Below are 17,838 nucleotides of genomic sequence, written 5' to 3'. Positions count from 1 at the left end.
AAAAATTTGTCTATTATCAACTAATACTATGGTTAAAATATGATTGATGAAATCTGGTTGGTAGTACAGTTGTTAGAGTAACATAGTACTTGAAATTATTTTAAATTAAACTTTACATTTTTAAGACAAGCTTATCTAAGCCTCAAAAAACTTTAAAATGAACAAAAATTTTTGCTATATAAGTGACATTTTATTGGAAGGGATACTTTGAAGCCTTGTAACTTAAAATCATGTTTTTTATTAATGATTAATTGCTGTTTTTCAGCTTTAAATTCCACATAACTCAAGTTTTCGAAGATTAGGAAACGTGCAAATAAATTTTTTTACTTAATGCTTTGCTCCTATAGTGAAGGCTTAGTTTTCCATAGACAGATTTCAACCTAGTGCAAATTTTTGTTTGTTTGCTTTTTTGAAATGGTTGCTTCCTTTGTTGTGAAGTCTTTTACTGACTGACTTGTAATTATCCATTTACTCATACTTATGCAAATAACACTAGCGCAATGGAAGCTGAATGATAACTCTTTAAATCTGGTAACTTTTCTTATTTCTGAGATGGTGTAAAAAGTGAAAACAAAGTTTTGTTTGTTTATACCTGTTGCAGATACTATTGATTTGACTGATCAAGACTTACCTTTCTCGAAGAGCCCTGATTTTGCTTGGAAATCTTGAATAATCTCAGCCAATTATGGTTGCTATGGTTTGAATGTTTTTCCCCTTTAAAACTCATGTCGAAATTTAATTGCCATTGTAATGAAGAAAATGGACTTTTAACCCTTTTCCCATTTAGAAAAGTGCAGTTTGCTGACAACGCTCATTTAATTTTACATAAACATGTTCTTTGAGGCTGAAGAAAATCTGATTTTCAATGTGAAAATAAAATGTAAAAACTCTTCTTGGAGTTGTGTCTAAACAGAACTAATATCAGAATTGTCTGATTCATCAGAATCATCTATTTCAGAAAAACTGGATTCAATAAATGAATCTTTGGCTAACAATTATTCAAGAACGATGTTAACATCATGCCTAGGAATGCTACATTTTCTGGGATTTGAGGTTTTCCGTGATCGAGAATTATTATGTTTCGTAAATGGAAATATCACTATTAAAAACAGAATGCTGTAAATAGAATGATGTTTTTTGTTTCCAAAGTCAATATATTAGACCAATGCAAAAATAATAAAAATGAGGTATTTTGTGGCAAAGTTATCTCAGGGTAAATGCTGCAGCCACAATCGCCCCCAGTGAGTATTCTCAGGTCACATGGGAAAAAGGTTAAGAGGTGATTAGGCCATCAGGGCTTCACACTCATGGGTAGGACTGTGACATTATAAAAGGGTGAGTTTGGCTCCCTCTTGTTCTCTCTTGCCCTTTCACCTTCCACCTATGGGATGCTGCAGCAAGAAGGCCCTCACCAGATCTTGGACTTCCTAGCTTCCAGAACTGTGAGACAATAAATTTTTATTATAAATTACCCAGTCTGTGGTAATCTGTTATAGTAGCACAAAACAGACTGAAACAATGATGACTGTATTCTTCTTATCAGTAATTGGTTTAAGAAGGGTCATGTGACCCAAACCTAGTCTATGTATGACATTTAAAAAGTTTGAATGGCGTCTGAGAATATTTTCTCACTGATAAAACAGACTCTCTGGAAATGTCTATCCTTCTTGCATTGAATGAAATGCCTAGAAATGCTGCTGGAGTATAGTAAAATTCTGGGCATGGAGCCAGGGTGCCTGGGTGATGAAAATCTCAGCATTTCCTTTAGTAGGTTTGTGACCTTGGATAATTTATTTAATATCTCTGTACCTTAGTTTTTCTTATGGTAAAAATGGGGCTCATATTCAAATGGAACATTAGTCGTTTGGAAAAAGACATTATAGTCATTAATCATTAGGGAAGTGCAAATCAAAACCTTAATGAGATACCACTTCACACTCGCTAGGATAGGATCAAAAAGTCAGATAGCAACAAGTGTTGGTGAGGATGTGGAAAAATTGGAACCCTCATACACTGCTAGTAAGAATGTAAAATGGTACAGCTGCTTTGGGAAACAAACTAGTAGTTCCTCAAACCATTAAACGTGGAATTACGACATGACCTAGCAATTCTACATCTGGGTATGCACTCAAGAGAACTGAAGACATATGTCAGCACAGAAACTTGTACTTGAATGTTTATAGCAACATTATTCATAATAGCCAAAAGGTTGAAACATCCCAAATGTTCATCAGTGCATGAGTGGATAAGCAAAATGTGGTATATCCACATAATAGATTATTATTCAGGCACAAAAAGGACGGAAGTACTGACATATGCCAAAACATGAATGAAGCTTGAAAACACTATGGTAAATGAAAAAAGCCAGTCACTATATTATTTTACTACTACAAAAGTCTATAATTGGGAAATTTATACCAACAGAAAGCAGATTTGTGGTTCCTTAGAGTGGTGGTGGTGGAGGTTCAGGAAGACTAGTGGAGGGAGGGTGGGGGGTGGAGAGTGCTGTAGTCAGAATGTTTGTGTCCTTCCAGAATTCATGTTGAAATCTCATTCCTGTTGTGGTATTAAGAGATGGGGCTTTTAGGAGGTGATTAGGTAATGAGGGCTCTGCCCTCATCGATGAGATTAGTACCCTTATAAAAGAGGCTTGAGGGAGCCTTTACCCCTTCCTCCATGTGAGGAAACAGAGAAATCATCATTCATGGGGAATAGGCCCTCACCAGATCAATGAATGTGCTGGTGTCTTGGTTTAGGACTTCCCAGTCTCCAGAATGGTGAGAAATAAATTTCTGTTGTTTATAAATTACTGTCTATGGCATTTTGCTATAGCAGGCTGAACAGACCATGACAGAATGACAGCTAAAGGATACTAGTTTTATTTTTATTTATTTATTTTTTGAGACAGAGTCTTGCACTGTCGCCCAGGCTGGAGTGCAGTGGTGCAAACTCGGCTCACTGGAAGGCCTGCCTCCTGGGTTCACACCATTCTGTTGCCTCAGACTCCTGAGTAGCTGGAACTACAGGCACCCGCCACCACGCCCGGTTAATTTTTTGTATCTTTAGTAGAGACGGGGTTTCACCGTGTTAGCCAGGGTGGTCTCGATCTCCTGACCTCGTGATCTTCCCGCCTCGGCCTCCCAAAGTGCTGGGATTATAGGCATGAGCCACCATGCCCGGCCACTAGTTTTATTTTTTCTGTGTGATAAAAATGTTCTCAAATTGACTGTGGTGATAGTTGCACATATCTGCGAATATATTAAAAGCCATTGAGTGAGTGAATTTATGGTTTGTGAATTATGTCTCAATAAAGCTGTTGAAACATGGTGCCAATAATAGTATCTACCTAGTCTGGGTTTGATGGGTCATGCTTTTAGTCCAACCACTTTGGGAGGCTGATGCGGGAGGATCACCTGAGGCCAGGAGTTCAAGACTAACTGGGGCAACATAGTGAGACCCCATTTCTACAAAAATTAAAAAAACATTTCTGGGCATGGTGATGCCTGCCTATAGTCCCAGGTACTTGGGAAGCTGAGGTGGCAGGAGTGCTTGAGCACAGGAATTCAAAGCTTCATTGAGCTATGATTTTGCCACCGCATTCCAGCCTGGGTGAGAGAGAGCGAGACCCTGACTGGAAAAAAAAAAAAAAAAAACCTATTATAGGTTGTTGTTAAGAATGAAATAAATTAATGAACATAAAGTTCTTTGAACAATACTTGGTGCAGAGTAAGCACTCAAATAATGATAAATATGGTAAAAATTAATTATAGCCCTTAGAGGAGCTAGTCAGAAAGAAGACAATATCATAGTCCCCCATTATCCCGGGAATATATTCCAAGACCCTTAGTGCATGCCTGAAATCTCAAATACTACCAAACTCTCTCTCTCTCTATATATAGTGTTTTTTCCCATACAGATATACCTTTGATAAAGTTTAATTAATTAGGCATAGTATGAGATTAGCAGCAACTAATAAAATAGTACAATCATAGCAATATGCCAGCATCACTACTCTTATGCTTTGGGGCCGTTATTAAGTAATATAAGGATTATTTGCCCACAAGTGGTGCAGTACAGCAAGTTGATCTGATAAACTAGACAGCTGCTGAGTGATTAATGGGTAGATAGCCTATACAGTGTAGATCTGCTGGACAAATGGAGAATTCATTCCAGAGGGGAATGCAGCAGGTTGGCATGAGATTTCATTATGCTGCTCTGAATGGCACACAATTGAAAACTTATGAATTGTTTATTTCTGGAATTTTCTGTTTAATGTTTTGAGACTGCAGTTGACTGTAGGTAACTTAAACCATGGGTAAGTGAAACTTGGATAATGGGGAGCAGAGGAAGGAATTTTTTAGAGTTGGAAAGGCCTTGGTCCGCTCTGCTTTGGGATTACTTATGTGATAAAAATAAGGCATGTGATTCAGCGTTTTCTGTTTCTTGCAATGGAAGGCATTTTACCTGATACTACAGCTCTCTTCTGTAATTTTATTTATTCCTTATCAGAGCAATAAAACTGTCACTTTTTCTGAACTTCTGCACTTAGAATCTTTGCCAATCTTTGACCTTTCTGTATACTAATGTGTGTGTGTTTAGTTTTAGTTTTTATCTCATTACTGATTAACACTTCTTTGAGGACATAGACTGTTTTAAATTTTAGTGTCCTTTGTATTAAATTGCTGAGCACAGATTTGAGCTTGCTAATAGTAGGTGGTTAATCATGTATTAGTACAAGAGAAAAGGAAATGGCTTTTAAATTGTGTGCCTCCTCTAAAATTTACTAATTTCTGCTGTTTCTATCCTGTGTTTGTCAGTGTTTCATGGTCGAAGTCTCCCTTTGTTGGTTTAATACAACTTGGGTTCCTATTTCAATTCTGATTAAAGTAGAAATATCTCTAAAATGCTAGTAACTATCTGCCCCAGACTTTTATCCCAGTTGCCAAATAGAGTGGGTCCCATTGCTGATTATAAATGTAGTAATACTCATTTAAAGATATAAAATATAAACATACGAGGTACATTTCAAAAGAATTTGTTTGTTGTTCGGTGCCTATTGCTTCACATATCAGTAATGATACAGGTATAGATATGAATGTGTGTGTGTCTGTGCATGTGTACGTGTGTATATATGTATGTATTTTTGTTCTGGTGCTTCCACATAACTTTTGGTTCTATATATGTACTGTGTGTATATATATATATATATATGTGTGTGTGTGTGTGTGTGTGTGTGTATGTGTACGTGTGTATTTTTTCCTCCAGTACTTAACATTTTATTTATTTATTTTAGAGACAGGGTCTTGGTCTGTTGCCTCGGGTGTAGTAGCACAGTCATAGCTCACTGTAACCTGAAGCTTCTGGACTCAAGTGATTCTCCTGCTCCAGCCTCTCAAGTAGCTAGGACTCTAGGCACGTGTGACCACGCTTAGTTGATTTTTTAAGTTTTATGTAGAGACAAGGTTCTGCTTAGGTTGCTCAGGCTGGTCTCGAGCTACTGGGATCAAGTGATCCTCCCACTTCAGCCTCCCAAAGTTCTTGGATTACAGCCATGAGCCACTGGGCCCAGCTTATAATTTGTTTTGATTCTGAGCTAGAGATGGAATGGGGTAAATGGAGAAGTGGATCAATTACAATTTAAAAATTGTGCTCAGTTACACTGTTTTCTTTGGAGGGCACTTCAAAATGCCCAGTAGTGCTTGATAATTAGATAGTTATCAGATCATTGTTGTCTACAAAAATAGGTTTTTGATGCCTAGCTCTCTGCCCTTACTTCAGGCAGACTAATTCTTTGTAAATTATCTGCTATTCTTTACCCATGTAAAAGTGTTGAGATATTTGTATTTCCTTACTGAGTTATAAGAAATCTTTGTATATTGAGAGAAATTCTTTAATTCTTTGTTTTTTATAAGAAATTTTTAGTTTATTATTTGAAATAATAAACTTATATGTTTATAGTACTTATTTTTATTCAGGAGTTTAAAAATCTATGTCATGTCCCACATGAGTCTTTTTTTTGTTTTTTTCCAGCTTCGATGTCATGCTAGGTAACTACTTTTTGGTAAGGTTAGTATTAAGTCATCCTCTCATAGCCCTCTATGAATAACTCACTGAAGATGGTTAGGCTCACATATTGTATTTTTAGTCTCCATTAATGCTTGTTAGTTTTTGAATCCAGTCCTCCCAGGAATAATCCATAGGAATGCTTTCTTTCTTGGTTTTTTTCTTGTGTTCTGATACATTATTTCTAATTTTCTTTTATTCATCACAGCCCTGACCCTACTCACTAACATTTGTCTTGTTGCTCTACCACTAAATATGACTGGCATATAACAGGGTTGTAGAAAATATTCTTTTAATGAATGAATAAACTTCAAGAACCTGCACATGAATCACCTCTTCTGATAGATGTTTTCTGACAGCATCCTTTTTTTTTTTTCAGGTGCCTGTTTGTATTGTACCTTAGAACTCTTAACCCTTTCAAATTTACATGTTTAGGTGTCTACTGTGCCATTCCTGGATGTGAAATTCTATTGGACAGAACTGCAGCGCCAGAACAGTGCTTGTTACATCATAGGAAACGAGTGTGAATTATTCAATGGAACTGAGCTAAAGGGCAGCATACAGACAATTGGCAAATATCTATTTTCCCTGAATCTGTGTTGTTTCATCATATTATTTCATTAATAGAAATATTATTGGTTTCACAGCATCAGAAACATATTGAAGCAAAAGTATAACATTTCATTTTTAAATTGTGCATTACTCATTTTTGGATTAGAGTGACTTCAGCTGGAGAATTAAGTCAGTTTACCTCTCTCATGAACTGTGACCTTGGACAAACTGCTTAACCATTTTCAGCACAGTTCTCTTTCTACAAATGAGACTAATATGTTTGTTGTTGATGAGAGCTAAATGAGATGTCTGTAATATTATATGTAGAACATAGTTGAGAATCAATAAACATTTGCAGTATTTTCTCATCCATTCTTGTTTTAATTTGGAACATAGAGCTAAAGTTGACCATATCTTCATCTTCTGGTCGGCTGGTTATTTTCTTATTTCCACTCCCTCACCCCATTTATAAGACCTTTTCTTTATTTAAACATAATTTATTGAAATTGAATATTTGAGATAATGTTTTTTTGTCTTTTTTTCTTATCAATGACCTTTCTTATCTTGGGACCCTGTTCTTTTATACTATGAACAGTTCATATCGAAACCTTTGGAGACCATCTAGCCTAGTGGAAGAAATACTGACATTTATCATCAGGCAAGGAGTAATTCACTCAATTACTCTGGTTTTTGTTTATGGTAAAATGAAACTAGCACTGGCCTTTGTTTATGGTAGAATGAAACTAGCACTGGAATTTTTTTGAGAAATTATTCAGTTCTGTAAATATCAGAGAGGTGTTTTATTTAAGCATGTCTTTTTCTACTTGAAAATACCTTCTTTTTTTCTGTTATACCTATCTTTTCATTTAAATTTTCCAATTTTTACTTTACTCTTTATTAGGACTTAAGAATTCTGTGACTAGATTGCTGTTCAGATGGAAATTGACAGCTATAAATTTCTTTATACTCACCTGTGCCTGGGAATTACAGCAAATTTTCAGTCTTACTTTGGCTTTCTGCTGGCATCGAACACTTTGTGTGTGTGTGTGTGTGTGTGTGTGTGTGTGTGTGTGTGTCTGTGCAGCTTCTCTTAGTCATTTAGAATAAGTTTAAAGAAGAGACTAATTGGTTTTAGAGAAACATAATTTAGATGTTAACTATTGTTGAAAGAATATACATAACATAAATTCTAAAGCCGAGAATAATGATTGGGAACACATACATACACATACATCTCTGATCATTTGTATATAAACTTCATATTATTTGAGAATAGGTTTTATATTGCAAATCATTTTCCCTTAAAAATTTGAAGTCTTTGTTCTGCTCTTTTCTAGCTTGTATTGTTGCTGTTGAGAAGTCCTGGCTGGGAACGGTGGCTAACACCTGTAATCCCAGCACTCTGGGAGGCTGAGGAAGGAGGATTGCTTGGGCCCAGGAGTTTGAGACCAGCCTGAGCAACATAGTGAGAACCCTGTCTCTACTAAAAATGAAAAAATAAAAATAGCTGGTGTGGTAGTGCTCATGTGTAGTCCCAGCTACTTGCTTGAGCCCAGGAGTTCAAAGCTGCAGTGAACTATGATAGCGCTACTGTATTCCAGCCTGGGTGACTGAGCAAGACTCTGTCTCAAAAGAAAAAAAAAAGGCAGTCTTATGCCCTTCTGATCCATGAGCTTTTCTATAAACCCTTTTTTCCCCTTACTTGATGCTTTTAGGATCTTTTTTTCTGTTGTGTTCTGAAATTTTCTGATACTGTGCTGTGAGATGGGTGTTTTTTCAATCAATTTGCTAGATATAGTTATCTTTCAGTTCTTGGAAATTTTTTTGAATTATTTCTTTGATAATTTTTTTCTCCTGTTTCCTCTGTTTTTCCATCTTTCAGCTTTCCGGAATTGCTGTTATTCAGCTATTGGTTTTCTTGAAGTGGTCCTTCAGCTTTCTTTTCTATCCTGTTTTCCATTTGTTACTTTTTTGTTTTACTTTCTAGGAGATTATTCTCAACTTTATCTGGAAAATTTTAACAGTTTTTTATTCTTCTAGTCAAAATTTTAATTTGTAAGAGCTTTTTTTATTGTCTTTGTTTTATTTTTTATTGTTTTATTTTTTTATTGCCTTAATGTTTCTTTTACATTTTTTTTCATTGAAAGAAAAGCCTCTGGGGTCTTTTCATAGATGTAAGATTCTGTCTGCCTTAGATATTTGTCATGATTGCATGACGTTTTCTTTTACTCCCTTTATTTTTCTGCTGCTTCTGATTTCCTTTTTATCCTTTTTGTTTTGCTCACCATCTTTCATGTCAGAGGCTTTTCCTTATTCTTTGGTGATTTTTGATGCCTGTTCATATTTAAGACCGAGGCATCAAAATGTATTTGAGGTAGACCTTTATTGTAGGATGACCAGGTAGAGATCTGGCTGTTTTTTTGCGCAGGATTCCTCAGTGATAGAATTAACTGTAGATTTTGTTTCTCTTAGACTGAACATTTCTCCAAACAGGAACCTTTTAGTCTTTTGTCTAGGGTTTATAAGCCTGGTTGTAAATACTTTTGCAGCTGAGCAGAAGGGATCTGGTATAAGGTTTGAGGGTGTTTTCTCATAAATTGGTATGTAGATTTTTCTTTTCAATATGATATATCATCAACCCTTTCCCCTTGGCCCCACCCCCCACAGATGTGTTGTTCACAAACACAGCGTTTCTCTGGTGTAACGTCCCCAAAGATGAAAGCTTCAGTGTTTTGCAGGAGTGGTGAAGGAATAGTGGCATGGCTTGAGTGAGGTTGGAAAAGGGATTTGGAGTTCTGTTTCCTTTAACAATTTACAATGTGTTTTGGTTGTCAGTGCCACCGTGGATCCCTGCCTTCAGGTCCCGAACTTTGTCAGAGTTCTGTGGCATACAGCTTCTTGATTGTTGCTGAGTTAATCCCCCTGGGCTTAGGTTTCTATTTCATCGGGTGTGCTTTCTAGCTTCCAAAATGCTATTAACATTTTTTGTCTGCTGTCTTCCTTTCCCTTTTTTTTTTTTGTGTGTCTGTTGTTTGTATTCCTTTAGAATTTTTACTAAAATAAAAAGACTAGTAATTTTGCCTTTTTAGTACAGAGCAGAGTTAAATGTCATTTGACTAGATATACTATTTCCTTCTTAAGTTAGAGCATGTAATGTTTGCTTACAGTTTTATCTACATGATAGACAATAAAATGCAATACAGAGAAACTATAAGCAAAATAAAAGAATAATGCTAAGTAAATCTCTGAATGAAATAGTAAATCAGAAAATGAGGGAAGATTAACATATGAATATTAGTCAGGAAACTATTTAAATGAAATATTCTTATATCTGGGAAAGAATAACTGCTATTCTTCAACTCCTTTTTTTGTTGCTAAAAAAGTTTAGAAACGATATTGCGTGGTTTCTAAGTGGTAAATTCCTGGGAGTAGAATTCCCAGATTGCATGGTACGTATATATTTAATTTTGTTAGAAACTGCCAAATTTTTTTCCAGAGTGTCCTTTGTATTTCGCATTGCCATCAGTAATGTATGAGAGTTCTTTTTTTTTTTTTTTTTTTTGAGATGGAGTCTTGCTCTGTCACCAGGCTGGAGTGCAGTGGCGTGATTTCAGCTCACTGCAACCTCCGCCTCTTGGGTTCAAGTGATTCCCCTGCCTCAGCCTCCCGAGTAGCTGGGACTACAGGTGCGCTCCACCACGCCCAGCTAATCTTTTGTATTTTAGTAGAGACTGGGTTTCACCATGTTGACCAGGGTGGTCTCGATCTCCTGACCTCGTGATCTATCCACCTTGGCCTCCCAAAGTGCTGGGATTACAGGCAAGAGCCACGCCTGACCAATGTATGAGAGTTCTAATTCTTCCACATCCTCATTGGCACTTCGCATTGCCAGTTTTTTCTCTTTTTTTGATTTAGCCATTCTAATAGGTGTGAAGATGTGTCATACTATGATTTTCTTTTGCATTTCCTAGTGACTAATGATGTTGATGGCTTATTTGCTATCTGTAAACCTTCCTTGGTGAAGTATCTGCTCAGCATTTTCCTTTTTTATTTACTGGATAATTTTTCTTATTTTTTTTATTTGGAGAGCTTTTTATACATTCTGGATACCAGTCCTTTAGAAGTCCTTTGTCTCATATGTAATTTGAAATATTTTCTCCCATGGAAATATGTAGCTTTTCATTCTTCCAACAGCATCTTTTGCAGAGCAAAAGCTTTTAATTTTTATGAAATTCGATTAGTCATTTTTTCTTTTATATATCATGGTTTTGGTATTATATCTAGGAACTCTGTACATAAACAAATGTCACAAAGATTTTCTTCAGTTTTTTCTCTAAGTGATTCATAGTTTTTTTGTATAGGTTTTTTTCTGTTTTATATTTAAGTCTGTGATTCATTTTGAATTACATTTGTATAAGTTGTAAAGTATGGGTCAATATTCATTTTTTCTGCATATGGGTGTCCTGTTATTCTAGCACTATTTGTTGACAAGTAAGTCTGTCATTTCTCCAGTGAATTACTTTGCATCCTTGTGAACAGTCAATTGACTATATTTCTTTGGGTTTATTTCTGCACCTTCTATTCTGTTCCACTGATTTTTGAGTCTAACCTTTCTCCATTACCACACTGTCTTGATGACTGTAGCTTTGTAATAAGTCAGAAAATGTCTTAGAGTGAATTCTTTTTGTTCTTCTTTTTCAACATTTTTGGCTCTAGTTCTTGTTTTCTTACCTTTTTTGTATGAAAGTTAGAATTGGGTTTCTATGTCTACAAAAAAAAAAAAAAAAGGAAAAAGAATCCAGTAGAGTCTGGAGGCATCTAGATTTAAGCTTCCAAAGTTCTCCCTATTGAGAGTAGTAGGCACAAAGAACACACTTCTTCCAGCAGTGAATTGTAGTAATGCATGTGCATTGTTTCTATCTAGAAAGCCCCCTTAAGACTTAAGAGTTTTTTTATTAAGGGTTGGTCATGTAGGCACATGGTACCTGCATGACTAGCCATAACTAGTAAAATACTTGACTCCAAGAAAGAGAACAGGTCTTTATAATAAATCACAGTGTTTCTACAAAAGACCTAGATTAAGCTGGTATGTCAGGGTTTTGTGCCCAAAACAGGCAAAATAACCATGTTACATGGGAACACCCCAAAGGCCAAGTTTTTACATGCCAGCTGAAGGCCAGCTCTGCAGTCAGGCTCCCCAAAAGATAGCAGAAGGGCTGCTCAACTCTTTCCTGAAAAACATAGGGCTATTCCAGTTGTCTCTTTCTACTTCAGTGAATTTTGGTAGTTTGTATGTTTCAAGGAAATCATCAATTTCTTTTAATTCGTCAAAGTTATTATCAGAGATTTGCTTATAGTATTCCTTTATTATCCTTTTAGCATCTGTGGGATCCATTGGGATAGCTCTTCTTGTACTTTGTGCTTGGACTGGCTGGAAAATTATCAATTTTAAAGTTTCTACTTTTATTGATTTTACTCTGTTTTCAATATCATTGATTTCTCTTTCAATTATATCTTTCCTTCTGCTTACTTTAGGTTTACTTCTTATCTTTTTAGTTTCTTAAGAGGGAAGGTTTGGTTATTGACTTAAGACCTTCTTTTCTAATATGTGTAATTAATGCTGTAAGTTTTCCTCTTAGCACTGCATTAGGTGTATCTTACAAATTTTGATATGTTGTATTTACATTTTCATTTAGTTAAAAATATGTGTAAATCCCCTTAAGACATCTGCCTTGACCCGTGAATTGCTTAGATACGTCTTTTACAATTTCTGATTACTTGGGGGATTTCACAGGTACCTTCCTTTTGTTGATTTCTAGGTTATTTATGGTCAGAGAACATACTTTGTAAGAAGTAATAGCGTCTTATTTTCCTATTTCGAATCTGCATTACTTTCTGTTTTTTACATGCTAGTAGGAGTTAAATATTGATTCTTAAGAGCAAATGCTTTTCATAATTTGGAGAAAACAAACCATGGGACTGATAATTTTAACTTAGTGCAAAGTTGCACTCTACTTCCTGTTACGATAATGGTTAAAAGTTCACCTGTGTTGATAAAAGACCTGAATGTAAGAGCTCAATCTGTAAAACTCTTAAAAGAAAACATAGTGAAGAAGCTTCAAGACATTGAAATTGGCAGTGATTTCTTGGATATTATACTAAAAACACAGGTAACGAAAGAAAAATAAAAAATTAGACATCATTAAAATTTAAAAGTTTTGTGCATCAAAGGACGCTGTCAAGAGAGTGAAAAGGAAATCCACAGAATGGGAAAATATTTCTAAATCATATGTCTGATAAGGGGTTAATATCCAGAATACATAAAGAACTCCCAAAACTCAACAGAAAAACTCCCAAACAACCCAATTAAAAAATGGGCAAAAATGTTGAATAAACATTCTCCAAAGAAAATATACAGGTGGCCAATTAGAATATGAAAATATGCTCTATATTACCAGTCCTTAGACAAATGCAAATCAAAACCACAATGAGTTACCATTTCATACCCATTAGAAAGGCTATTTATTAAAAAAACAGTGTTGGCAAGGATATGGACAAATTAGAACACTTCTGCATGGCTGGTAGGAATTTAAAATTGTTGAGCTGCTGTGAAAAATGGTATAGTGGTTCTTCAAAAATTAAACAGAATTACCACATGATCCAGCTATTGTATTTCTGGTTATATACCCAAAAGAATTGAAAGCAGAGTATCAAATGGATATTGGTACACCAGTGTTTGTAGCAGCATTATTCACAATATCCAAAAGGTGGAAACAACCAACATGTCCATCAGTGGATGAATGGATAAAAAAATGTGGTACCTACATGAAATGGAATATTATTTAGTTTTACAAAGGAATTAAATTTTGAACTTCTTGCGTCATGGATAATTTTAGAAAACATTAGGCTAAGTGAAATAAACCAGACCTAAAAGGACAAATGTTATGCAATTCCACGTATATGAGGTACCTAGAATGGTCAAATTCATAGTGACAGAAAGTAGATTACCAGGCGCTAGAGGAGGGGGAATTTGGAGCTTTTGATTAATAGGTGTGGAGTTTCAGCTTGGTATGATAGAAAATTTCTGGTTATGGATAGTGGTGATATTTGCTCAATAATGTGAATGTACTTAATGTCACTGAATTTTAACCTTAAGAATGGTTACAATAGTAAATTTTATGTTATGAATATTTTACCACACAAAGAAAAGTTCACTTGTATTTTAATTGTTTGGAACTCAGAATACACATTACCTTGGTAATGGTATTATTTAGGGACTTAAATTCCCAGATTAACCAAAATAGATATTCTTGAAAAAACATGTGAAATATCTGAAATACTACACATTTGCAATGAAAAACTTGTAGAAAATATTTATGATCTTACCAATCAAAGCATTACCAATCTTAAAAAATGATTTTTACAAATCTTTTAATGCTCGAAGGTAAAGCCAGTTTTACTGTGGAAGAATTTGTAAATAATGAAATGGGAATTTTAGGTGCATTCATAGATATTTAGTAACTGGTTGTATTTATTATGTCAAATTGCAGCTCAAATAATAAGATTTTTCATTTATTTAGTATAGATTTATAATACATCTATATTATAAGCACATAGAAATCTTTATTCTCAAGAAATTTAACCCTCAGAATGAAAAGTGCTGAAATATTGGAATGGAGAAGGGAATGAACATGTGTATTTTAGAAGACAGGGAAGTAGGAATTAGGTTAATGTGAAAGAGAATGTTGGGTGTGGAAGAGATAGAAGTTTACTGAGGTGTAATAGCAACAGGTAAGGAGTTAGAAAATTACATACAATTAAACTCTAAACAGTGTTAAACAGGTAGAGATGATAGGCAAGAAAATTGGGTAAAATTAGTATAGAAGGTATTAACCAGGAAGAATTTAGTATTGTGTGGACAGCACCAGTTTTCAGGAAAAGGTAGTGGGGTTGTTTGTTTAAAATGTTCACTTATACAAGAGTACTGTTTTGTGTAAGATTTAAATAATGAAGGAGAGCATAAGATTGGAAAATTTTCCTAAAGCTATTTGGGAAAAATAATGATTTAAAAATGAGATGAATAATGAAATTATTATTAAGGATATAAATAAGGTGTGGCTAATAGGTTTTATCTTTATATGCAGCTCCCCTTGGTTGCTTGAAATGTTTGAGAAGAACTGTGGGAGTGTATCTGGGCTTTAGTAGGAAAAAGATTTGTGATTGGTTGTAATGGCTCCTATAGGTGAATTACGGAGGCCGTGCCATCTCTGATCTAAATGGTAATCAGTCAAAAGCAAAACAGCCAGATGCCATGGCTCATGCCTGTAATCCCAGCACTTTGGGAGGCCAAGGATCACCTGATCCCGGGAGTTTGAGACCAGCCTGGGCAACATAGTGAGACCCTGTCTCTACAAAAAATAGAAAAAAATTAGCCAGGTGTGGTGGCACATGCCTGTCTTCCCAGCTACTCAGGAGGGCAGATGTGGGAGGATGACTTGAGCCCAGATGTTGAGGCTGCAGTGAGCCATGATCACACCACTGCACTCCAGCCTGGGTGACAGAGTGAGACCTTGTCTCAAATAAAATAAAATGAACAAATAGTAAATTAAAAATATAAAACAGATCGGGTATATTGTTATCTGATACAGGGGAAATACAGGCAACAGTATTAGTGCAAAGAAGAAGAACTGCTCTTTGTAATTCAGAATGATATTTATTGGAAAATTTTTACTTAGTAGTTTAGTATCTTTAATACATATAGGGCTATTCAGATTTTCAAAGTTTTATACCATTTTTGGTAGTGTCTTTCAAGGAGTTTGTCCATCTCATCTCAGTTGTTGAATGTATTGGCATAAAGTAACTCAAAATATTACCCTATTATCATTTCAGTGTTTGTAGAATATATAGTTATGCCTCTTCTTTTACAGTCTTTTGTATTAATGAGATTCATAATTTGTGTTCTTTTTCTCATTCTCAGTTTAACTAGTGATTTATTGATTTTATCAATCTTTTAAAAAGATCAGGTTTAGGTTTGAGTAATTTTTCTGTGTTTTTGGTCTGTTTTCTATTTGATTTTCATTCAAATTTTTATTATTTCTTTTCATTGGCTGACTTTGTTAAGCTGTGCAGTGAGTTTTTTCACTTTGTATATATTTTTTATGCTATAGAAGTTTTCTTAAGATTCTTTTTCATTGTTAGATTTTTTTGTCTGCTCATTTTAAATTCTTGAGCTTGTATATAATACATAGTAGCTTTTTTTTTTTTTTTTGAGAAGGAGTCTCGCTCTGTTTCCCAGGCTGGAGTGCAGTGGCACAATCTATCTCAACTCATTGCAACCTCTGCCTCCCAGTCTCAAGCAGTCCTCCCACCGCAGCCTCCCGACTAGCTGGGATTACAGGTGCACACCACCATGCCCAGCTAATTTTTGTATTTTTAGTAGAGACAGGGTTTCACCATGTTGGTTAGGCTGGTCCTAAATCCTGACCTCAAGTAATCCACACTCCTCGGCCTCCCAAAGTGTTGGGATTACAGGCATGAGCCACCATGCCCAGCCTTATAATAGCTCTTTTAAAAGCTTTTCCTGCCAAGTTTTGTTATCTATGCCATTTCTGCATCTGTTTCTATTGACTTTTCTTCTGTTTATGGGCCTTATTTTCCTGCTTTTGTGCATGTCTAATAAATTATTTGGTGGTGAGTCATTGTGACTCATGTTTTTGACTTTCTAGATTTTGTTATCTTCCTTCAAGAATGGTGAATTTTGTTTTTCCAGGCAATTTAATTATAGATTAGTTATAGATACACTTGATGTTGTTGAGTTTTTAAAATTTTCTTAGAATTAGTATGGAATACTTTTTACTCTAGGGCCATTATAGTCTACTGCTTTCCAAGAGTCACTATTGAATGCCACTGTTGTATTCAGTGATGTCTACACTCTGACTGGTGTGAACTTAAATGTCTCCCAGCTTGATATGAGCTCTGAGAATGTTCATCTTCAAGCTCCCCTATGGTTGTGTCTTGTGTTGTGAATTTTGTCTTTATGCATTTTCAACTTAGTATTTAGCCAAAGCCTCAAGGGGACATCAGTGGAGACTTCTAAAGTTCTTTCTTGGTGAAATACTATCTCTTCGGTACACTTAGGCACTTCAGTTGCCTCTACCTCTCAGGTTGTTGTCTCTGTCTCTTGAACTTTGGCTTCTATGTTCTATCCCTGTCCTTATTCTGTTTAGAAAGTACCTACACACGAAAGGCTGGATAAGCATAGGGTGTTCTTTATTTTGCTTCTTTCAGTCATTGCTGTTATGCATGGTTTTTGTTTGTTGTGTGAGGCCAGTTATTTCACGTATTTTATCTAGTTTTCTGGTTGTTTACAGCAGAAGACCAAGTCAAGTAAATTTGCTCTGTAGTTTCCACAAGTGGAACTGTCTGGAATGTTATTTAGAATACTGTTGGAATAATGTAATTGATTGGTTTCTTATTAATCATGTTTTATTGGATAGAGTAAAACATAACCACTTTGTGTAGTCCTTCACGACTAGCAATTTGCTTTCTTGCCTTGTGTTCTTTCCTCAAAGGAGCCTATGCTTTGTTTTATTCTTCTGGACAAATTTACTTTGCTTTTTCCTAATTATATTCCATTCTCTTTAAACCAGTAGTTTTTATTCTAGTTACCTTTCTTTTTCCCCCTTCCATTTCTGTTAACTCTCTTTCATTGGTCATGTACTTTCTTGGCCACAAACCTCTTTTCTCACTGATGACCTCTCACTCTTGCTGAGACCAGCTTGATCGAGGAGACCCTAACCCAGCAGCGCTAGAGGAATTAAAGACACACACACAAATATAGCGTGTTGAGTGGGAAATCAGGGGACTCACAGCCTTCAGAACTGAGAGCCCCGAATAGAGATTTACCCACATATTTATTGACCTCAAGCCAGCGATAAACATTGTTTCTATAGATTATAGATTAAAAGTATTCCTTACGGGAAAAAAGGGATGGGCCGAAACAAAGGGATGGGCTCTGGCTAGTTTCCTGCAGCAGAAACATGTCCTTAAGGCACAGATTGCTCATGCCATTATTTGTGGTTTAAGAACGCCTTTAAGTGGTTTTCTGCTCTGGTTGGGCCAGGTATTCCTTGCCTTCATTCTGGTAAACCCACAACCTTCAGCATGGGCATCATGGCCATCATGAACATGTCACAGTGTTGCAGAGATTTTGTTTATGGCCAG

At 35.6% G+C, this 17,838-nt stretch overlaps 1 protein-coding gene across 22 annotated transcripts in view; it reads left to right on the top strand.

Moving 5' to 3' along the window:
* Nucleotides 1–17,838, top strand: part of SUPT3H (SPT3 homolog, SAGA and STAGA complex component) — a 557,558-nt gene that overhangs the window by 120,833 nt on the left and 418,887 nt on the right. Inside the window, exons 5-6 of one of the 22 annotated variants that reach the window (XR_010158029.1) lie at nucleotides 6,031–6,066; nucleotides 7,953–8,080. The exons of 20 other annotated variants lie outside the window; for them this stretch is intronic. The gene's annotated coding sequence lies outside the window, so the exon portion shown is untranslated. Of the gene's footprint in view, nucleotides 1–6,030; nucleotides 6,067–7,952; nucleotides 8,081–17,838 lie in introns of those variants that run through there. One more of the 22 variants, XM_063813089.1, reaches the window with a different exon arrangement.

The sequence above is a fragment of the Pan troglodytes genome, chromosome 5, assembly GCF_028858775.2.
Source record: "Pan troglodytes isolate AG18354 chromosome 5, NHGRI_mPanTro3-v2.0_pri, whole genome shotgun sequence".
NCBI lineage: Eukaryota > Metazoa > Chordata > Mammalia > Primates > Hominidae > Pan > Pan troglodytes.
The sequence above is the reverse complement of the archived record's forward strand: the minus strand, read 5'-3'. Positions and strand labels throughout refer to the sequence as shown.